The sequence below is a fragment of the Theobroma cacao genome, chromosome 9 (assembly GCF_053813885.1).
Source record: "Theobroma cacao isolate CCN51 chromosome 9, ASM5381388v1, whole genome shotgun sequence".
In the NCBI taxonomy this organism is placed as follows: Eukaryota; Viridiplantae; Streptophyta; class Magnoliopsida; order Malvales; family Malvaceae; genus Theobroma; species Theobroma cacao.
Genome location: NC_142647.1, coordinates 39,643,733 through 39,669,121, shown reverse-complemented (window position 1 = coordinate 39,669,121; position 25,389 = coordinate 39,643,733). Strand labels below are relative to the sequence as shown.

Sequence of the window (25,389 nt, the reverse complement as noted above, 5' to 3'; positions counted from 1 at the left end):
AAGAGTTTCATAGTTCATGGATGACTTAAAATGGTAATTTGGAGTTTGAGGATCAATTTGGTGTCAAATCGGAATTTTCACTAACTAGGGGTAAAATGGTCATTTGCCACTTGGGGACAAAATGGAAATTTTAGAAAAGAATTTTTTGGCCCCATTTGACTTATTGGAGTATAATTTGACTTATTGAAGTATGATTTGAGGTTTAGAAGTGAAAAATTTTAATTTCGGTATAATTTGGAGTATAGGGGTAAAATGGTAATTTTGTCACCTCAGGGGCAAACTTGTAATTTTCCACCACCAGGATATTTTTTCCAGCACATGGTCTTCCTTTGTCTTCATCTTTGACCCTTGACTAAACATGTGGTGGAGATAAAATGTTTAAATTTTTAAAATTTTAAAAACGGGCCAATGACATGATGCCATGTGTCATGCCTTTATTAATTTATTATTTTCCTCTTTAAAAGGCACAAAATCAGCCCATCTTCCACCCCATGGCCTGCCAAACCAGCAAGAAGAGAGAGAAAACAAAAACAAAACCCTAGAGAGAGAAAATCAAAGAAAAAGTGTGAATTTTCAAGGAAATTAAGTGAAAAAGGTGAGATTTTTTCTATTAAGCTTGAGTTTTCTTATTCCCAAGCATTTCTCTTTATTTTCCATGATTAAATTACATGTTTTCATGATGAATTCAATTCTGAAAAAATGGGTTAGGAGAGAGAAAGTTGTTGGATTTATTTGATTTTAATTTATGTTAGTGTTTTTAGTTAGTTTAGCATATTTAGAAATAAAACAACAAGAAAAGAATTTATTTTCTCCCCCAACCATTAATGGCTGAATTTACCATGTAGTGAGTGAGGATGAGTTTGATTTTATTCTAGGAGAATTGGTTAAGGAATAATGAATTATGAGCCTAGAAAAATAATGAGAATTTTTGGAGCAAAAATACGAATTTTTATCCATTAGTGGTATTTTCGTAATTTGCTATTGGGACTGATAATTTGCACCACACTGAGGAACATTAAGTAAATTTGGGTGCAATTGAGGTATAGAAATTGAAAAGAATTAAATTGGAGTTTAAACGGACCCGTTAGGAATTTAATCGGGTGATAAGATGAATTAGGCCAATACCGGGTTTAGATAGTTACCAGTGCATTTTTGCATTCCATATCATGCATTGGTAGTCTAAATTAGTTTAATTTTGATTTAGTACCAACTTGGTGAAACTCTCGATTTTGTACTGTGTCAAGGTGGTGAGTCCTCCGATAAAGGCAAGGAAATTGCATCCGAGGACCAGTAGACAGAGTGCTTCGAAAGTCTGCATTCTAGACATTGTGAGTAAACTTACTGTCATTTTAATTATCTAGGGTGGTTTTTAGATGCTTTCATGAATTCTATGGAAAAAGGAATTTAAAAAGATAAATTTTCATGTTTTATGAATAAATGAGTTTCAATGAAATTAAATTATAAATTGTTTTGAAATTAATAGTGATTTTGAAAAATAGAGTACACGGAGACTGTTAATTGTGACAATTTGATTGTTTAAATTAACTGGCTTATAATAAATCGAGCATGATTGGCTAGTTGGCAATTGTATTGAAATGCGAATTGTTTGGTTACCTTGAAAAACTACGAATTACAAAATTGCCATATCATGTTATTGAGTTTTATTATATGTTTGATTATATATTAATAAATCACTACAGTAGGGGGTTTCTGTGGACCAGCCTTTTAGAGGGGCACGATAAACCCCATTATATTCTTACCTCGAACGGAGAGGCGCGTAGGGTATCTCCTGGGGTAAAGTTTAGGGTTCACTTCACGCTAAACCACCACGTGAGGGGGAACTCAGCCAACGCCAAAGAACGGCTATGTTTTCAAAACAAAAACATGATTTATGTGAAATGTGAATTTTAATAGCCTTGGCGGTCTCGGTAAGATGCCTCGGCCAAGGTGTCCCCGAGAATGGATTTATGGCACAAGCCTAGATTTTTATGAGATTCATAAGCCTTTTTACGTATTTTGAACGAGATGTGTTCTAATTGTATAACCCAGTTTATGACGATTTACTTTTTTGTCTCCATGTACTCAACTCTAGATGTTTATGATGATGTCTGTTTACTCATTGGGATTTTATAATCTCACCACCCTCATTTCCACCCATTTCAGGTTCAGTATAGACTGTAGATAGCTGATCTCATCGAGGACTACAGTGGGATCTGCATTTTCCAAACCGTAGGTTCACAGTCCTCTTTACTTTTGTTTATTCGGGGGCACTCTTGTTATTGTAAATTAAATTAAATATTTTGGCTTACTGTATTTAAGTATGTATAAATTTATTTAGCTTTTACGCTATAAAAATTATTCACGTATAACTCTATAAATATTGTTTTATAAGAAAATAGAATATTTTACTTAATATTTCTTTTATTTTCTTATTATATTCAAATAACCATATTTTCGTTTTAAATGAAGATTTTAGACTTTTAAACTCATTTTGAATAAGAATTGTGTGTTTTGTACTTGTATATTACGTTTTAGCCAGTTTCGAAATTTTTTAGAAAAATGACCAAATTACCCCTATGAGATGAAAAATTAATATTTTATTTGTTTAAAGTTGGAAATAGCTTAAAATCTTTTAGAACACGATATTTGACAATGGTTGCTCACAAGGGAACAGAGAAACTGATAGTAAAGCCTTGCGGGGTTTCGGGTTGACATTTCGGGCAATAAGTGTCTACCTAGACACCGCGGCTGTTGTCACGGGCTCGAGGGGAATACCGGGTCGTGACAGAAGCACTCTGTCTACTGGTCCTCGGATGCAATTTCCTTGCTTTTATCGGAGGACTCACCACCTTGACACAGTACAAAATCGAGAGTTTCACCAAGTTGGTACTAAATCAAAATTAAACTAATTTAGACTACCAATGCATGATATGGAATGCAAAAATGCACTGGTAACTATCTAAACCCGGTATTGACCTAATTCGTCTTATCACCCTATTAAATTCCTAACAGGTCCGTTTAAACTCCAATTAAATTCTTTTCAGTTTCTATACCTCAATTGCACCCAAATTAACTTAATGTCCCTCAGTGTGGTGCAAATTATCAGTCCCAACAGCAAATTACGAAAATACCCCTAATGGGTAAAAATTCGTATTTTTGCTCCGAAAATTTCCATTATTTTTCTAGGCTCATAATTCATTATTCCTTAACCAATTCTCCTAGAATAAAATCAAACTCATCCTCACTCACTACATGGTAAATTCAGCCATTAATGGTTGGGGGAGAAAATAAATTCTTTTCTTGTTGTTTTGTTTCTAAATATGCTAAACTAACTAAAAACACTAACATAAATTAAAATCAAATAAATCCAACAACTTTCTCTCTCCTAACCCATTTTTCCAGAATTGAATTCATCATGAAAACATGTAATTTATTCATGGAAAATAAAGAGAAATGCTTGGGAATAAGAAAACTCAAGCTTAATAGAAAAAATCTCACCTTTTTCACTTAATTTCCTTGAAAATTCACACTTTTTCTTTGATTTTCTCTCTCTAGGGTTTTGTTTTTGTTTTCTCTCTCTTCTTGCTGGTTTGGCCGGCCATGGGGTGGAAGATGGTCTGATTTTGTGCCTTTTAAAAAGGAAAATAATAAATTAATAAAGGCATGACACATGGCATCATGTCATTGGCCCGTTTTTAAAATTTTAAAAATTTAAACATTTTATCTCCACCACATGTTTAGTCAAGGGTCAAAGATGAAGACAAAGGAAGACCATGTGCTGGAAAAAATATCCTGGTGGTGGAAAATTACAATTTTGCCCCTGAGGTGGCAAAATTACCATTTTACCCCTATACTCCAAATTATACCGAAATTAAATTTTTCACTTCTAAACATCAAATCATATTTCAATAAGTCAAATTATACTCCAATAAGTCAAATGGGGCCAAAAAATTCTTTTCTAAAATTCCCATTTTGTTCCCAAGTGGCAAATGACCATTTTGCCCCTAGTTAGTGAAAATTCCGATTTGACTCCAAATTGATCCTCAAACTCCAAATTACCATTTTAAGTCATCCATGAACTGGGAAACTCTTAATCTCACCTTAAATTTCCTATTTGATCTAGTTCGAGGATTAAATAAACTTTGTTGTACCTCTAGGTACAATACCGACTTTTGTAAATTTTTCGGGACTATCCTAGCATGCAATCATGCTATGATCACATGTAAGTCATGAATAGTATTTTATAAGGTTGGGCTTTACAAATACTAACTTCCTATCACAAGTACGCGATCAGAACATTGATTTAATGTCTTTATTTTGCCACTAACATTCATATATCTTTACCATAACATTTAGTACGAGTTTGCTTAAGCAAAGATCTCCAAATTTATTCATAGCTACATGTATCTCAGATTGCACACCACTTATCATCAGTCAATAAATCCCACTTTAGAATACTATTTCCATATTGTATAGTAACTTCATCATATAGTATCACGGCACTCTGTTCCTCCATTCTACTATCATGTATACTCCACAAAATTTAATTAGAAGATTCACGTACCTTAACTAATGCTAATTCCATTTAATCATATCTTAAATACTCCAAACTTGTAAATTACAACTCCAAGTGTATGTCCATATATTATTAATCCTTATATATTTCATGAAAACTACAACTTACAAACTAGCTTTCTATCATATGCACACTATTAGAACATTAACTTCAACATGTTTAATTCTCCTTTGGTGATATGTTAAGATCATTCCTGGATACATTTTCATATTAACATTGATATGCCTTTACCATAGCATTTAGTGCAAATTTGATAAAGAAATTGTCTCCAAATAACCCTTAAATACATAATTATCAAATTGTATACCACTAAACATCAAGATCTTGACTTTATTAATCAATAATCAATCACATTTATTAAGTGAATAATTTACTTAGTTATTACACCTTGCCTTTGCAATCATAAGATCAAAGTTGTCCCAAACTTAGGATGCAGAAGTTCTCTCTCTTAGAGTATATCCAAGCATCAACATTTTCTAAATTCCTTGCTCTGGGGAGATCACCTTTAAGACTGATCATTCTATCATAGACCACACTTTGAATCGAATAAACTTTTAAATTGATCTTTCAAGTAATTCGTATATCAATCTCAATTATAGAACTTCATATGGCACTTAGACTAGATTCGATAATTCCAAGTCATTTAACCTCAGGCTGCCAATTCCACATCTAGTCCTTTAATCCGTTGGCTCCTCCTTACTATGCATAACAAAGTTCAAGCTCATCCTTAGAGCATATTTGTTTACTAACTTCTTACTTCATGACCACACATCAATTATAGTAATCATTAGTACTCACTCTCGAGTTAATTCAAGTGCTTATATCCATGAACTATAATAGATCCAATCAATTGTTAAAATCTCACAATCGCTTAATTGAAATCAACACCACTTTTATATGGGCATAACATGCTCAATTAACATAGTGTTCTCATCTTCATGCACATATGTATGAATTTACTCTTACCTCAATGCTTAATTTGTACACTCCACCAAATGAATAAATTATCACGGCCTATTTATCCAATTCCAAATTTCTCCATCCATAATCGAAGGGATATATAATTTCATTAATCTTTCATTAGGAGCATTCGTTTTAAGATCTCTCCAATACTAGCTCGTGGCACGGGTGACATTTTAAACCCGAACAACGGCCTTACTTATGACCTTTGCATGACATTAACAAGGTAGTGAATTACTGGGAACAGGAGTTTCTATAGCTCCTATAAGATCTATAAGAAAAAACAAAACAAGTCTAAACAACTCCAAATTCTATATGCAGATGCACTATTCTATTCTACCTAACCTGACTTAACTTAACTTAACTTGGGCCACGCAATGTCAGTGTGGATTTCTTAAAACAACTTTAAAACTAAAAACTTTAAAATCCAAAGCTTTAAAATCAAAATCTCTGATCTTTAAACCATGCTCTGATATTAATAGTCTCCTTTTACTCGCCTTTAGATATTTTAAATGATATCTGTTTACTCACTAGGATTTTATAATCTCACCACCTTCCTTTCCACCCATTTCAGGCTCAGAATAGATTGTAGATACCTGATATTGACGAGGACTACAGTTGGACTTGCCATATCCAAAAACTGTAGGTTCATTTCTTTAGATACTTTTAGTCATTCGTGGGCCCACGTGTCACTATAAATTAAATTTTATACTTTGGTTATCTGTATTATAACATGTATGAATTTATTTTGCTTTTACGCTGTAAAAATTATTTACACAGTATTCTAAAAATATTATTTTATTAGAAAATTAAATATTTTATTATATATTTTTATTTTATTCTAATAGTCATAATTTCATTTTAAATGAATGTTTTAGACATCCAAAATTATTTTTGATTATGAAATATGTGTTTTCCACTTATATACTACATTTTTAACTAATTTTGAGATTTTTGGAAAAAATGACCAAAATACCCCTATGAGGCAAAAATTTTTATTTTATTTGTTTGAAGTTGGAAACAGTTTAAATTCTTTTAGAACGTGGTAATTGGCAACAGTTACTTATAGGGGAAATGATAAGCTAATATTAAAGCCTTGCAGGGTTTCGATTAACATTCCGGGTAAAGAGTGTCAATCGGGGCATCGTGGCGGTTGTCACGGACTCGAAGGGAGTTCCGGATCGTGACATCAACTCTATTTTTTATCAAAGGAATATGTTTCAAATTGAGCTTGAGCATTCAAAAACAGATTTTGAACTCTTGAAATTAGAACTAAAGAGTAAAAAATGAAGCCTTGCAAAAGGCATTGGATAAAAATGTTACTTTCAAAGCTTCAATAGATAAAAACTCAAAGCTGAATTTGATTAGAAATGAAAAACCAAAGAGAAGTGCTATTTTGAGAAAGAAAAATTATGCATCTTTATGTCATTGCTATGTATGTGGAAAAAGATGTTACCTCTCTTATGATTGTTATCATAAGGGAAGCAATCTTCCTAAAACTAAATTGGTGTTAGTGCTAAAAGGATTATGTATTACTACTAACCTTCAAGGATCCATCAAGGTATAGATACTTTTAAGGAAAACTAAAATTATGTCTTGTAGGTTGAGCAAGGGAAAAAACATCAATCTTTTAAAGCTCAACCCAAAGAAAGGTAGCCTTGGTACATAGACATTGGCTGCTTAAAACATATGATTGGAAATGAAAAATTATTTGCCAAGCTTGATAGAAAGAAAAGTGGAAGCGTTCCTTTAAGGATGACTCCAAAGGTATTATCCAAGAAATTGGAACCATTGGTAATGTCACGACTCGGAACTCCCCATCGAGCTCGTGACAACTGCCGCAACGTCCCGATAGGCACTCATTATCCCGAATGCCGATTGAAACCCCACAAAGCTTAGCATCAGCTTTCGCATCTCCCCGGTGAGCGACAGTTATTAAATCTCGCATTTCAAGAAATCATAAATCTTTTCAAATCAAAATAATAAAATATTATTTTCTGGCTCACAGGGGCATTTTCGTTATTTTTCTTCAAAGACACCAAAACCCGCCAAAAACATGGTGTAAAAGCTAAATATGTTCATACATACTTTAAATCAAATAACTAAAGTATAAAATTACTTTTACAATGACACGTGGGCCCCCAACTAACCAATAAAATGCGAGTCTATGAACCTACAATTTTGTCAATGCAAGGCTAACTGAAGTCCTTGATGCAATCGGCTATCTACCGACTATCCCGAGCCTGAAATGTAGGAAATTGAGGGTGGTGAGATTATAAAATCCCAGTGAGTAAACAATTACCATCAAAAGCATCTAAAACCGAGTAAATGGAGACAATATAAAAAAAAACGTTATATTTCAATAATGTTCATAATGCAAAATTCGTTTCGATCTATACCAAACAATTTCTTTTCATCAAAATTTCCCTAGTTTATGAGTTTCTTAAACTTGGCCCCTACCAGAATCATTCTCGCGGGTACCTTCGTCAAGGTATCCCATTGAGACCGCCAAGGCTGTTCAATGACCCATACCCATAAACATATTTTCACATCTGACACACAGTCGTTCCTTGGCGTTGGCTGAGTCTCACTCTCACGTGGTGGCCCGAACGTGAGGTGCACTCAAATCATACCTCAGGAGATACTTCACCCAACATCTCCCCTCGGAGGTCAGTATAAAATTGAGTTATCGTGCCCCTCTCATAGGCAGTCCACGGAAACCCCCACCACTACAATGACCATTTAATATACCACCAGACCCATAAAAATTCCAGTAGCATAATATGGTGAATAAAATGTAATCCAGTCTACCGAGACCAATCCAAAACTATTCATATATTTCATGCCAACCCCAAAAATTTAGCCATCATGCTACCATAGTGTCATAAGCCACAATTTCAATAACATATAAAATCATAAATTTCAACACAGTCTCCATATACTCAATTTTCCCAAAACAATATTTGATTTCAAAACCAATATAAATCTCATTTTTATTAAAAAATATTTTAATTAGAAAACATAATATTTTATAATTTAAGCTCACCATTCAGTAAAAGCATCAAACAAGTATAATAACTCTAGATATTTAAGACGATAATTTGTCCACTCACAGTATTAAGAGTAGAAATACTCCCCTTTTCAGTCCGCAGGTACAGTCCTTTACCCATATCCAATGGCTCACCACCTAGACATAATCCATGACACATATTCTAATTAAATTGTGTATAACAATCATAAGCTATTTCAGGCTCGATGTATATGCATGATATGATATGCAACTTATCCGACTACCGCTTAAATGCAGTGCTGACCTAATTCGGCCTATTACCCGATTAAATCGATATACACGTCCGTTTAAACTCCAAATTAATTTTTTTCAGTTTCTATACCTCAATTGCACCCAAATTGACTTAATGTCCCTCGGTGTGGTAAAATTTATCAGTCTCGACAACAAATTACGAAAATACCCCTAGTGGTTAAAAATTCATATTTCTACTCCGAAAATTCCCATTATTTTTCTAGGCTCGTAATTCATCATTATTCATCATAATTCCTCAAATAAACATCAAGATCAGCAGCCAATATTCCCCTAAAAATTTTGGCATAATGGGTTTCAATGGGAGAAAATTATTTCTCTAGCTTATTTTTGCTATATTTCAATATAACCTAACTAAAATCACTTAATTCAATTAAAATCAACCAAAACTCAAGCTCAAAACTCATCCATGGAGGTTTGGCCAGCATGGGTGTCCATACCCACTTTCAAATTTTGCATGGAAATGAGAAACAAATGCATGGGTAGTGAAAATCACAAGGAAAATCAATAAAATTTACCTTTTTAATGCTTGATTTCTTGATTTCTCTTGATTTTCCCCAAATTTTTCTGCTAGGGTTCTTATTCCTTTTCCCCTTTTTCTCTCCTGGTTTGGAAAGCTTGAAGAAGATGAGAATTCTGGAAATTTTGGCCTTTTTAAAGGATAAATAATATAATATTATTTTATTCATTTTTTTTGTTTTATTAATTTCTTAAATTCTAGCCATCCATTTGTTTCCAAATTTTCACCATACACTTGTCCCACATATCCATAGCTTAGATAAAATTCTCAGACTTATCCAAAGTCTTGGTGGAGTAATTTTTGAAATTTATACTTTTACCCCCGTAAAAGTCAAAAATTACATTTTTACCCCAAAAACTGAAAAATTGCCCATAGACATATTTTTCATCCCTTATACTCATACCATTCTCCAATTTGTCAAATGTGATCTAAATTCTCTCAAAATCTCAAATTTTATCCGCGGGTGGAAAAATTACGTTTTTGCCTCTATACTCCATAAATCATAAGAATTAAACTTTTTCACTGCCAAACCCTCAAATTATACTCCAATACTCAAATCATACTCCAATAAGTTAAATGGGGCCAAAAAAAATCTTTTCTAAAAATTTTCTTTTTGTCCTCAGGTGGCAAATGATAATTTTGCCCCTATATAGTGAAAATTTCAATTTGACTCCAAATTGATCCTTGAACTCCGAATTACCATTTTGAGTCATCTCTGAACTGTGAAACTCTTAATTTCACCTTAAAAATCCTATTTGAACTAGTTCGAGGCTTAATCGGCTTAATGGTACCATTAGGGACAATATCGTCTTTTAACGATTTCTCGAAATTCCTAAATATGCAAACATTCGATTGAGTATGTAAATGATGTCGTAATTATTTTATAGAATAGGGTTTGACAGGTAACCCTTCTCAAACTCAAATCAAGCACGTTTTACTTGTTAAAAGTTTAAAGCAAAATTTATTAAGCATCAGTTAACTTTGTGGCAAAAGATATAGAATTTGTTTTTATTCCCATGGATGCCAGGTCATGGACATTAACACTAATAAAGTGATATTTATTTGTAAAAGAATTGAGAACATGTATGTGATATTTGTTGATGAAATTAGGAATAAATCATGTCTCATGACTAATGATGTATGTGATAGTTGGTTATGGCACAGAAGACCTAGATATGCTAGCATGCACACTATCTCAAAACTTTTGAGAAAAGACTTGATTATTGGACTGCCAAGGATTTCTTTTGAAAATGATAAAATTTGTGATGCATGTCAATTTGGAAAACAAGTTAGAACTTCTTTCAAATCAGTTTCAAATCAAAAAAAGTAATTTCAACTTTTTAGACCACTTGAACTATTGCATGTTGACTTGTTTAGACTTATTAGATGAGTTGGGAAATGTGGTAAGAAACAAAACAAGGTTAGTTGCTTAAGGCTACAATTAAGAAGAAGGTATTGATTATGATGGAACCTTTGCTCTTATAGCTAGATTAAAAGCAATTAGACTCTTGCTTACATTTGCATGTTACATGGATTTCAAATTATTCCAAATGGATGTTAAAAGTGCATTTTTAAATGGTTTTATTCAATAAGAAGTTTATGTTGAACAATCCCCAGGTTTTGAAAACTGTGAAAAGATTGATCATGTTTACAAATGGCATAAAGCATTGTATGGATTGAAACAAGCTCTTAGAGCTTTGTATGAAAGACTTTTAAAATTTTTGATTGAAAAAGGATTTTCTAGGGGGAGTGTAGACACTACACTTTGTATTAAGAAAGACAAAAAAGATTTGCTTATTGTTCAAGTTTTTGTGGATGACATTGTATTTGGTGCTACTAATAAAAATTTTTGTGAGTATTTTGCTAAGGAAACGCAAGGTGAATTTGAAATAAGTATGATGGGAAAGTTAAAGTTCTCCCTTGGTCTATAATCAAGCAATGCAAGGATGGAATATTCATCAACCAAGAAAACTATACAAAAGAAATGTTAAAGAAATTTGGGGTGATGAAATTGAAACCAATTGGAACACCAATGAGTATTTTCATAAGGCTTAATAAAGATGAAAAAGGCAAGGATGTGGACCAAAAGATCCATAAAGGTATGGTTGGTTCACTTTTTTACTTAACTGTTAGTAGACCAAATATATTATTGAATGTATGCTTTTGTGCAAGATTCCAATCCTGCCCTAAAGAATCACATTTAACTATTGTGAAGAAAATCTTTAAATACCTCTTGGATACACAAAGCTTACGTCTATGGTATCCAAAAGGGTCATTTTTTTTTTATTTTCTTAGCTACTCCGATGCTGATTTTGTAGGAAGCAAAACTAATCGGAAAGCATAAGTGGTACTTGTCAATTTTTTGGGAACATGCTTATGCCATGGTCTTGTCAGAAACAAAATTCAATTGTTCTTTCAATTACTGAAGCTGAATATATTTCACTAGGTAGTTGTTGTGCACAAAAATTATGGATTAGGCAACAATTGAATGATTTTGGTTTGTCAATGCAAAATGTATCTATCTTTTGTGACAACATTAGTGCCATCAACATCTTCAAAAATCCTATTCAACATTTTGAACTAAGCACATTAAGATTAGAAATTACTTTATTGGAGATCATGTGCTTAAAAGAGATGTTACAATAGAATTTGTGGATACCTTGCATCAATTAGTAGATATCTTCACAAAATCTTTAAATGAAGATTAATTTTGCAAAATTATAAGAGAGTTAGGAATGCTTGATGTTAATGAACTTTGATTGAGTTAAATTGAACATGTTTTTGATGATATCTTGTGTGATATTTGGCTTTATTTTTTGTTTTATTTGGTTGAAAGTATGTTTTAATTAGTTAAAGAAATCTTAGAAGAAAGGTGAAACTTGCATTGATTATTTAAAACCCTTTTTAACTAATTAGAGTAATTTTGTGTTAAAATGATAGGCCTAAGTCAGCAAGGTTTTAATTAGTTAAAATTTCCCTTAACTAGTTAAAGCAATTCTAGTTATTAGAAGCCTCTCAAGTCAGTAACACTTTAATTAGTTAAAGTATACTCTAATGGATTAAAACGCCTTACATGAAAAGAAAACTGTCATGCGAGCTTTTTAATTTTTTTTTTTAAAAGAAGAGAGTACTGGAAAACCACCCACTTAAAACATGGGTTAACCAGTTACCCCCTACAATCATAAACTCTTTAGTTGCTTTGAAAACCAAACCTTTAGAGATTAAAACCCAGAAAAATTTTAGAGAATTTTAGAACCTTTTTCTTCTTTCTCTACTCATACTCCCTAGAAACCCTAGTCTCTCAAAACTTGTAGAATCAATGGCCAAAACCTCACTAACTAGCAAAGTCACTAATAAGGAAAAAGAAAAAAGACCTGTTGAGGAATCTCCACCACCCTCTCTTCAGAAAAAGAGCAAGATGGTGTTGAAGATATCATTAGAAAACAAGGAATCGGATTAAAAGAAAAAAAGGGCAAAATCAAAAGAATCTATAACTAAAGGTCTATCTGTTGAGAAAAGTACTATTCAAACTCCTCACTTTAGAAATAAGGCCCATGAAGCTAGGTTTAAAAAGATAAAAAATGCCACCACATCATGTAGTAAATTTCTTGATTGGCCTAGGTTTGATACAATTCCTACAATTAAAGAAGCCTTAACTAGTTATTTTGAAGAGTTGAAATTAAAAGGATTAAGTATGTTTGGAGAAAAATTTTTCAGTCCCACACTAGTCAAAGAATTCTATTTTATCATTGTAGTAGACAATAATAACTTAGAAAATCCAGAAAATTTTCAGGAACATGGGTTAAATGTATTTTTGAAAGGGGAAAAAGTTTATTGTGACTGCCTCTAACTTAGGAAAGCTACTAAAAACTGAGTTCCAGACAAGGGAATTTAAAATCTTTCAAACTTATGATCATTATACTCTTTAGGAGATAATAATTGGTAGGAAGGAAAAGTTTCCTTCCAAAAGCTATGCAAGCTTTATCAAGAATTCTCAGTTGCCAATTTTTCACTACTTCATAGCCTCTGCTCTTCACAAAAGAAACAGTAGCTATAGCTACGTTAACTGTTAGGACATTTGGCTGATGGAATTCGTATTTAATGATATTCCTTTGAATGTAGGGAGGTATATGATAGAGAGAATTAGAATGAGATTCCTTCAATTTAATGCTTCAATTAATCCTAATTCAAAGTTCACAAAGCTTAAATTGATTCCTTAATTCCTAATGGTTACAAGGTTTTTGATATAATAAAAAAGGGGAGAATTAGTTAAAATTTGTATTTGCTTTTTACTTTACAAATCAAGGTTTAAAATGCAAAGGTTAAGGGGATGTCAAGTCTATTTTAAATGCAAGGTTTCAGGGGGAGTTTTTGCACACATAATCTTTCAAAACTTAGTGCATGAAATTAGGGAGAGTTTTGCAAAGAAACAAAAACAAATTTTGTTCAATTGTTTTGTCATATCAAAAAGGGAGAAATTATTAGATTTAATACTTCATTTGATTCCAAGTTTTGATTTGACAAAAAAGTGATCAAAATTGTCTTTCAGATGTTCAAACAAGTCTACACAATCTTTGAAAAGGTTTAAATGAAAGAACAGAGTACTTTAAATTGAAAACAAGCAAAAAGGCTTTTTTTAATTGATAATTTTCCTTCAATCTATTGATAAATGATCTACATCTGGATCTCAAAGACTATGAACATCTATTGATAGATAACCACCCAAAAAGGACCCTAGCTTGCATCTATCAATAGATGACTCACCAGTAAAGAAAATCAAAACCAAGTATGTAAATTATGTTAGCCAACATACTTTTATTGACCTTATAATGCAATAACAATCAATATACCAAGCACATATTAGCATTTTATGTTAACAACAGTTTTGTAGAAACTAGCACAAGTACAGGAACCAAAAGAAAGCTTTATGGTAAAAGGAGCAAGTAATTTTTACTAAAGTTGGAGCAGTTTTTTGTAGCTTCATTGTATTACAATCTCTATGGTAGATATGAACAAAAAATTAAATAGGGACAACATCCTTATGATTCTACAAGACAACTTACTATTATATTCTTGTGATTTTTTGGAAAATTTAATTTCCACATCTAATGAAATAGGTATCTTTAACAAGTTAAAACAATATTAACTATAACATTTTTCCAACCATTTATAATTTTTGTGGCTATATATCAATTTATATATAGTGTGTTTTCATAGCTCCATCTTAATCTCATCCTGTTGATCAATGTTGCTATAGTGCTTTCTAATATAAATCTAATGTTTATGTGTGTAAACAATTAACTGCTACTTTGCATTGTAAATGCAGGAAATGCTTTTCTTTGCTATTTCTTTTGCATGCTGAAAAGTAAATTATTATGTTGATCAATGATGATGTGATGCAATACAAAAATAAACAAATTATCAATGATAATATAGCTATCTTGAGTAGGTACTGGTTTTAGACAATAAAATTTGATTAATGAGTACAATGCAATCAACTTTTATATATTTGTAGACACCATTTTTTATAAATAATTAATATTTACTTTTATATTTTACAATTTTATTTTTTATTTTACTTTCACTTACTTTTACTTTTATTTTTATTAGTATTTATTTTCTGTTTTGAGCCAAGATCCAAGATTGGAGCCTCCTAAGACTTTTTGACCATTAATGATATAGGCCTCGCTTGGGGTTATTTTGTTTAAGAGCCTTGCAGACCCTAAAGTCCAAAGCCAAAATAGATTTAGCAAAACCAATAAGAATTAAAACAGATTAAACACAATGTTAAAACTAGATTAAATAAAATAAATAAGATTAAAGCAAAAACAAATCAAGAACATTCCAGAATGCCAACTGGCCAAAACTTACAAGAGGCCTAAATGAAGAATGGTGAAAAAACGTACAAGGCCCCTTTTAGGAGCGTCTTGATAGATTAGCAAAGGTCACTTGGATCTTTCACAAGTCGTGAAATGCATCCAATGGTTGGCAGAGGGTGCCAAGCATGGCACCTTCTACCCATATAAAATGAAAAGCACACAAAGAAAAAGGGGAGGCTATTGAAAAAAAAAAAAACCTGGTAGAAAAAACCTTAGAAATAGAGAACTTTAAGGAATAAAAAAACCTTAAAGAATTTTTTTTCCTTTTCTCTAACGGCCGATCACCACAGAAAAAATGATAGCAAAAACTTAGAAACCCTAGGTCTTATAGTCTAGCAGCCTTAAAAAACCACAAAAGTAAAAAAAAAAATATAGAAAAATAAAAAAAAGTGAGGGAGCACTAATAGCTGTAGCTTTCATTTTAGGTTTTGGTTTTGGGGAGTAGTTAACTGAGTGATTTTTCTAGATAGGTTCAGATTTGGTCTAAGGGTTTTGGGGTTAGATGAAACTTGGATTTAACTCGAACTAAGAAGAGAATAAGCTTTTTGGGATCTCCAATGGCGAAAAAAATTGAAAAGCGATAGAGGTATTTGTTTTGGAGAGAAAAAGGGTTACGTTTATGGTTAGGGTTAGAAAAGAAGTGAAAATTTGAGGAAAAATAACCCTTTTATAGTTAGGGTTTTGATTAAAAGAAAAAAGGATGAAACAATGTCATTTTGGGGAAATTACCTAGGCCTTTCATCAGTGTTTGAAATGATGCCGTCTAGAGCTGAAAGTGCAAGATTAAGGTAAATCCTTGGCAAGACAAGCTTGGATAGTGAGTTGGGCAAGGAAGAAAATGTGTCAACCCATTTCTGTAACCCATATCTCTTGGGATATTTTTGAGCCCAAGCAAGGTATGGTTTCTTCCCTTCTTTGTGGATTGCCAATCGAGCTTTACCTGTAGAGATTATTGGGTTGTTGCTTTGGGTTTTAGTTGTTAAAATTATTAAGGTTTTTGTTTGCATGTTATTTGGGTTAATATATTTTTAGAAAAAATATAGAAATAAAGGTATATGTTTAAAATAATATGATAAGATAAAATCCAAAAAAATACTTATTTTTATGTCATAGATGCTGTGGAGATATAAACGGTAAATTATGAAAAAAGTAGTCAAAAAAATTAAAATATAAATATAATATAATAAGATGAAAATATTTAATTACATAAGATACACATAGGTAGATGTAAACATAAAATAATAATAATAAGATATTCACTTATATAAATTATACTTGGGTAGATATAAAAAAATAAAAAAATATTTAGTTCTATAAAATATATATATAGGTAAAAAAGAAATAACAATAAAAATAATAAAAAGAATATTTACCTATATGAAATATACATTGGTAGATGTAAAGATATATGTATATAAAATAAAAATAAAATAGTTAGTTACATAAAGTATAGGCAGGTATACATTAAAAAAAGAGAGAGAAAAAAGAGAGAGAAGGAAGATAGGATAAAATAAAAAAATTAATCATGAACATAAAAATGGAATAGTTATACTTTAAAAAATAGTAATATAAGAAAAATATTATTTAAATTAATATTCGACAATGGAATTTCACCCCGAGGATGTAAAGAGTCGCATTTTTTAAACGACTTTCTTAGGTAAGGAATTTGATTAAGATTTTCACTGAAGCATCAGGATAAATGCTATTTTATATTCTAATACTTCCTTAATTCAAACAATTATCTTAAGAAAAATAATAATTTAAAGGAATTAATTCAAGTAATTATTCTAAATAAGAAATTTTTGAAGTTAATTTATTTAATTAAAAGCTAACTTAATGGTCAAGGTCAATTGTTTTGAACCAATATCCAAGGATGAAATCTCTCTTGAAATGTGAAAAGTTGCATTTCCAAGTTGAATTTCCTATATGAGAAATTTAATTAGCATTTTCACCAAAGCAGTGGGAATGTCTTAATTTTATATTTCGAAACTCCATTGGTTCAAATAAATATTTTAAAATTTAATAAAAATAAAAAGAGGTATTCAATTAAAGCAAAATATCAATTATATAATCACAAAGTTTAAAATTAAATATTACATTTATAAATTTATTCATTTTGCATCATTCATTATTTTACTTCGCACATGACATGATTATTTTGCTAATGGGTATGAAAACCTTGATGATGGGATTTTCTCGAGAAGCTTGTAGAGACGAGTTCTCTCGAGAATCTCCTTAGATGAGAAAAAACTTTTAGACTTCACCAAAGTATTGGGATGACCTATAAATGATTTTTTTTATACAAAGTTGTTGTTTCCCATTATTTAAAATTGAAAAATAATATTATCATTTCATAGTCGCATCATGTGCCTTAATAAGATATTTGGTTTGTGGATAGTGGGAATTTTTTGGACAAGTTTGTAGAAACGAGCTTTCTCAAAAAGTTCTCTAAGTGAGGAGAAATTCTTAGATTTCATCAAAGAGTTGGGACAGTTTTGGGACATTTCTTTGAGATAAAGATTTCATTCTCGTACCAATAAAAATAATAATAATAAATTAAATAAATAAATAATAAATTAATTAAAAAAAGAAAGGTAAAAAAAATAAGATATATATAATCAAGAATAAAATAACAAATAATGATTAAGAAAATATAAGAATAAAGTTAAAAATTAAGGTTAAAATATGATAAGGTATGCTATAGTCAGTGAAATGGGTGTCACGGGTGTTAATCCTTTCCTGTGTATAATCGTACTCTCAAACTTAATTCTGAAATTCATAGACCAAGTTTTTATTATTTACAAAAACTTAAAATCAATTTAAGAATTTGTCGAATAAAACGAATTTAAAAACTGACCAATCACATCTTATAAAAAAAATTAATGATAAATCTTCAAATTTTTTACGTCAAATCTTTCAAAAAAATTTTATATTTTTACTAAAAGATTTGTTATAAATTAAATAACCATGTGGCAATGCATGAGCCACCCATCTAATACTATATAAAACCAAATTGTAACTATTTTCTTCGTAATGGAAATATCAAAATTTCTAGAATTCTTATTCTCGTTCTTGATTGTTCTTTGAAACCCATTCCAATCTCAGATTTCAACAGGAGGCAACGGAGCCACAGTGGAGATTCAAATAGAAGTGCGGTGAAAAGGGGAGGATGCACTACGGCGGGGGTTGGGCCTGATGATCTCCCAATGCAGGCCTGGTTTGAAACGTTGTGTTTCGAATTACTGCCCCATATTGTTACTGTCGGAGAACGTTGACTAGGGACTGTGGCCTTTTATATTTCTTGATTGATGGCTTGAGGCGAAGATTTCCCTCAGTTAATGGACCAAAAAATCTTTAGCAGTCCAAAGCAGGCCGGGCTTAGGCTAAAGGTCAAAGTTTACAGATTAAAAAGGTGCCTAAAGCAGTTGAACAGGGGCACATCCTACTTGCATGATGTGGTGCTAGGTGCATGGTTGGTATGGATATATTGTCCCGCCAAGGGTCATTCGGCTCCACTTATAGATTTATTTGTCATGGTGCGGTGATGTTTGGGTCGTATCCTGGGTGCTGCTCTCTGTGTCCATGGTAGCATGTATTAAATTGGTGCGGATTCAGGTTTTTGTTATTTTATCTGATTTCACTTTGTGCCTGCCATTAGTTGATCTGGTGTCTTTTATGAGAAAGGTGTGTGGTCATGGCTTATGTTGTCCTTGTAGAGTCAATAAATGCAGGGGTTATTTTGTATTGGTGTTTTGGGACATCTATGCTCTGCATAGGATCTGTTTAGGCGTCATGACGCTGTTGTGATGACAGATCCAGCTCCGGATCATGGCCGGCAGGCTCTTTCCCTTAGCTTGTTGAGGTCTTTATATCTTTTGCGGGTACGTAATGAATATATCAGCTTTGATTGAGGAAAAAAAATCCTCTAAAATCTTTTAAAAATCTAACCCGTTGTTTTTGTTATTATGCTCTCGATTATTCAGTAGGACGGTATATGTCTCTTCCATATTTAGACTAAACATTTCATACCAAAAAGCATGATTAAAAGGTGAAATCTTACCCTCCTCTGGCTCGCCAACCTAATTTGTTTGTCTTCAACTTAGATAAAACTAAATTAATCCAAAGCAAAACCTAGGGTTAGATTTGGCAATAATTTATAATTTGTTTGGGGTCCCAAAATATATATTATAATGTTGATTTTAAACCCTAGTCTAAATGAAAAAGAATTCTGTTTAATATATTTGGAAGCAATAATAAAATTTAATTAATGACTTTTAATTTAGAGAGAAATTCGTATTATTATATTTGATAAGTTTGAAATTCTAGTATCCAAAAAATCATGAGATGAAATAATTAAAGTTTTAAATTTAAGCATATTGGATTAATTATAACCCTGTTCAGAATTGGTGACAAGACTACCTGCCCGAGTACTCTATAATAATTATTGTTTCAAAATAAATTTTCTTGTATGCTAATATATATATATATATATATATATGTATATATATAAAGCATTATTTTTTGTTCGTATGCAATACACTCACATGATGTTTTTCATTTAAATATTGTTCATTCAAGTGATGTACTCGATTGCCTTCAGATTAGCTCTAAGAAGCAAGGGATATATATATGATGGACATTTCATTTTTTGTTTAAAACTTTGGGATGTTGAAAACTTTGGGGAAGTTTTGGTTGGGGCACTGCTCTAAGGTGGCAGTACAAATTAATTAGTCGTGACTTTTTTTTTTCTACAATAAATTTTTAAACTGAAATGATTAAAGGCAAAAAAAAAAAAAAAAAAATTCCCTCTCCAAATTTAAGATCATCACAAAATATGACTTTTATGATCTTCATCAATTTCTTTATCATATCTTATCATTCAAATATTAAATGATATGTGCTACAACATTTTTTATTTTAGTTTTCAACTTTCCTTTGAAAATATTACTTTGTTATTTATCTACTTAGGTGATTTCATCATTACAATTCATTCAACATCATTTTTTTATTCAGTTTTTTTTTCTTATTGATTCTCATCTTTGAAATATTTTGTTCATCTAAAAAACCAATATTATGTCTTCAATTCATTTTTCTTTTTGGCACATATCTCCTAGTCCAACAATTTTGTTTCAAATACTAAGCTGAAAACTCCTGACCATTAAATTAGTGAACCCTATATATGCTTACAAATTATGTACACACGAGTAAGTTATTCCGTACATTATTAAAACATTTAAAGTCATAATATTTCCTAACACTATAAAAAATTGAGTTTTAATCACATTTCTTTAGACGATATATTTTTTTCTATAGTAAAATTTTAAAAAGTACAACTATTTAAACCTTTAGTTTTATTTTTTTCACATTTAATAGCAATATAAAAAAAATATAATCTTTACTAGTGTATGCAATTTTTATAATTACATTTTATTCATACTGCATCTAAAAATTTATATAATGAAGTTAGATCTACAAAAATGTTCTAAAATACATAAAAAAATATTATTAAAAATATTTTTAATAGCACATTTTAAAAATGTGCTGTCTTTAAGTCAAATTTGTTATAGTGTAAATAAATATATTTTATTTTTAATTGATATAAACTTACACATGTAATCTTATTTTTATGATTTGAATATATATATTTTATATAATTTTATTTTTAAAATAATAAATATAATATAAACTATTAGCATATTGATATTAATAACTTTAAGTTATCTTTAAAAGTTTAATTTCGTTAATTTCTCTTTCATTTTTACGTAACTTTGGATACGATCACTTTTATTATTATGATTAAGAAAAAGTAAGAAAACAAATCCTTCTGTTATCAATTTGTACAACTACGCTTTTCAAAAAAAAAAATTGTACAACTACATATCATATATAAAAGTTTTTTTTTTCACTCTATAAAACAATAAAATAAGTAATAATTTAAAAGCAAAAAAACATAAACTAGAGAAATAATTGACAATAATTCCATAAAACTAATTGTGGAACCTACTTTTAAACAATTTACTTTGCTTTACCTTAAGTAGATATTAGGTAATTATCAAAGATAATAGCATAAAATGTATCTAGAATAGAAGTAGATTAGAGAACGGTTCATTGTGTCATCTAGAAAAAATTATCATTGCTTATCACCTAAGTTTTATATAAATAAATCTTAACTCCTAAAAATAGTTAAAGAGAAAATTAAATAATATTTACATTCAGATGTTCAAATAAAGTTTTATTTTTATATCTCAATAAAAGTATAATATTTGAAAAACTAATTATAGCTTACATATGTTTTTCTCTTCATCATTCTTTAATAAATAGGCAGTGAGACATTCAACTCAATTAAATTCATTATTGGGTTTCTAAAATGCTAATATTTTCATATATCTGGCATCATTGACTCAAGTAAGTTACTATGACAACAAAGAAATTTCTAAAAAAATAAAAAGAGTTCAAATTCAGAAAGACTCTTCTAAAGGTGTGCAGACACTTCTATCCATATTGTGCGGAGAGGTTGGGTCTCAAATTGTTGACATATCTAACCTGTTAACGTGCTTGGGCTACTTAGATGTTTGGATTGTTGACGTGGTTGGGCTGTGGGGCTGCTGACCACTTGGCCCGTGACATATGTATCTTAAAGTTGAAAATTTATAAAGAAGTTTAACATTATATTAATGTGTAATATGAATGAAGCATTTATGATACTAAATTGTTTTAATTGCTCTCTTTTATTTTTTTTGCAAGCCATTCTATTAAAATGAAATTATGATTTATTGCTCAAACTTATAGTCTTGACAATTAATACGAAAGCCGAGTTTATATATATATATAGATAGATAGATAGATTGTTGATTGTTAACTTATCAATTGATAAACATAAATTTTCATGCTTATCTGTTTCTCTCGCCTTGCTTTCACTTTCACAAATGTAATGACGTTGCTAAACATCTTGTTTCTTCTGCTACCTTTTGTAACAACTACTTTTACGTTTAAAATAAAATATAATGTCGCTTTGGTAAAAAAAAAAAAAGAAACATGTTGATAAAAAAAATTAATGGTTAGATATTGACGAAAGGAGCTTTTGATAAAAAGTAAGAGCTATTGTCCCAAAGTGTGATGTGTAAGGCCATAAATAATAAAGGAATCAAACTTTTAGAGATGTAATTTAGTCTTGGAAGGACATATTAAATGTTCCATCATCAAGTTGTGTAATAGTTATAGAATATCCGTCATATGCCTTTGTTCCTTGTAGTGAACCTCCTTTTCAACATGCTTTTGTTTTTTCTATTTTATTGGATACTGGATGCTCTCTAAAGATCCATTGTATTCCTGTTTTTGTTGACCAAAATCCACAAAGAATCAAAAGAGTGGTTACAGTTAGGTAGGGAGCTTAGCCCAGTCAGAATCTGCTTTTACTCAAACCCTTATTCGGCCACGTCGGTGTTTGGCTACAGTTGTGATGTTCAATTTTCTTTTTAAAGAAGCAGAACCAATTATTTGTGTAACTCAAATAAGATGAAAAAAAAGTGTTTGTTACAGATTCCAATTCCCTCTCTCTCAAAAATAAAATATGTTTATTGGAAAATCCATGTGTCCTTTGTTTTCTTCTTTTTTTTTTTTTTTTTGTTTCGGTAGAAATGCATAAATCCTCGGGAAATAATTACCACCTAATGATACTTTTCCCACCTCTAGTTTCTCATGAAAACTTTATGTATAATCACTTTTACTTATTTTGGGATTTATCATAATAAAAATTTAAAACACATAAAATGATTTCGATTTTTTATCTTGACTTTAGCAGTGGAAACAATACAATTATCACATTAACTGTTGGAAATTAGTGTATTAGGACCTTTCTCATCCTTTTCTGCAACTCTTTAATATCTGTGTAATAGAACGTGTCAAAGGGGAGAGGAGACCTAACATTTCCGTTATATTAGTGAATCCTTAGTCCCACTCATTATAGGATTTAGAATTTCTTACATAAGCCTACACAATACCCACAGAATATTGAAGTTTAGCCCACTTTATTAGCTCATATTATGGACTATAATATTATATCATTATCCAAAACAAATTAACTTAGCCTCACTTTGACAAAATACAAAAAATAAATAATGTAAGTCCACATTTTAATTATTTGCAAAAATCTAACATCTCCCTGTAGAATCCTCATTTAATTTACAAGGGTAAAATGGTAAAGTTACTTGTTGAGTTAGAGCGAGAACCTTATCTTGAGCTCAAAATATAAGGACTAACCCTTAGGAGTGTTAAAACGAGTAATTAGGAGTGTTGGAAGACAAGGGGACAAGAAAAAAAATCAAGAGAAAGGCCTTAAAAGGCATTCTACCATGAAGAATCGACCTCCTGAATAAAAAGGATCGATGCCCATGGGCTTTAAAGGCTAACTTCGGCCTATCCGCTTGTTCATTCTTCTTCTCTTTTTTTCTCTTCTCTCAACTTTAGATCTCCAAAACACTCTTCTCTTCACTCTCACTCACTCCTTGGAACTCTAGAATTGGAAACCAAAGTGAGTTTAGGCTTCCTTGCACTGTTAGCTTCGGTTTAATTGGTTTATAATTTTTTCTCTTTATGGTTACAGCTTGGTCTCTCTCTCTAGGCTAAGGAAATTGGTGGAAAGCTACTGTTAATTGCTTACCAAGGTAAGGACTTGATATTTTGACATTGTTGAGGTTGTGGAATGATAGTTGAAGGTTATTGGCATTGCAATGTGAAATTCGTAGCTTACTTGACTAATTTCGAATTAAGAAGTTACGAATAATCTTAGTGAGCTATTGTTGTTTTACCTTCCTTTGAAGCTCCAAGGAACAATTTGAACCAAGGTGCATTGGTTTACTTGTTAGAGTAGGAAGAAAGCACTTGAGCTAAGTCAATTGCATCAAACTATTTTGCTAACAAATGTGCATGAAGGATGGTTTACATGCTCACTCAAATTGATTTAAATGTTGTGTTCTAAACCAAACTTTGTGATGAAATTATTGCTGGGAACACGTTTTGATACTACGGCATCTATATATGTATATGAATGCTATGCTATATAGTATATGAATGACTATACTATATAGTATTGAAATTTGCAGAGGGAACAAGCCCTTGCATGATTTATTGAAAATGGTTTTTTATGGTATTGACATGAGAGCCACATGGTGGTTGAATTGTATTGTGAAAGAATAAGTTGGCATTGATGTTGGTATATACAAACTTGGACGAGGTTGGTTGATTGTGAAATTTAGCTATCAAGTGAAGAGGTATAAATGGTATGTGAGGCCCATTTAGCAAGGCATGGTGCTAAACATGTGCAGTGGCGAGACACATGCTTGTGAGGCCCATCTAGCAAGGCGTGGTGTTTGACATGTGCAATGGTGAGACATATGCTTGTTGACCGTATCTATTAGGGGCCATGGTGCTAGACATGTGCAGTAGATAAGTCACATGCTTATTGACCCTATATAGCAACGCTATGGTGCTAGACATGTGTTGGGGCACATCGCTCGTCATTCCTATCTAATAGGGGCTATCGTGCTAGACATGTGTCGTAGATAAGTCACATGCTTGTCATTCCTATCTAATAAGGGCTATGGTGCTAGACGTGTGCTGTCACACATGGCTTGTTTTCCCATCTAGCAGGGGTTCTAGTGCTAGACATTTGCAACGAGTAAATCACATACTTGTTATTCTTATCTAGCAAGTGCTATGGTACTAGATGTGTGTTGAGGCACATCGCTTGTTGCCCTAAGTAGTGGGGGTCATGGCACTACTCCTTTGGTTGAGAAACCTTTGGCTTGAACTTAGACTATTAGAAATTCCATTGAAATGGATACTTGGTTGAATCTTGGAATTGGTGCTCAATTGAACTAAGTAATAACAATCTTTAGTTATCAAGAAACAATTATCTCAAGGTAGTTTTATAAAGATTACATAAAATCACAATGTTCTTGATTTGAAAATTTTAAAATTCTTGGCCTTTAGAAAATTTAGTTTCTTAATCATGATTTCAACCAATTACAGAGGTATAGTTCAACTAAATTACCATATTATTGATAATTATATCATTAAATGAGTGTATACACTACAAAAAAATAAAGCATTACTGATGAAATTTTCCTTAAAATTT

At 31.2% G+C, this 25,389-nt stretch overlaps 1 long non-coding RNA gene across 1 annotated transcript; it reads left to right on the top strand.

Moving 5' to 3' along the window:
- Positions 1–500: 500 nt before the first annotated feature.
- LOC148760957 (uncharacterized) lies at positions 501–2,267 on the top strand. The gene is made up of 3 exons (XR_016028149.1): positions 501–595; positions 1,245–1,328; positions 2,164–2,267. It is a non-coding gene; the product is annotated as an uncharacterized LOC148760957 (long non-coding RNA).
- The last annotated feature ends 23,122 nt before the right edge of the window (positions 2,268–25,389 follow it).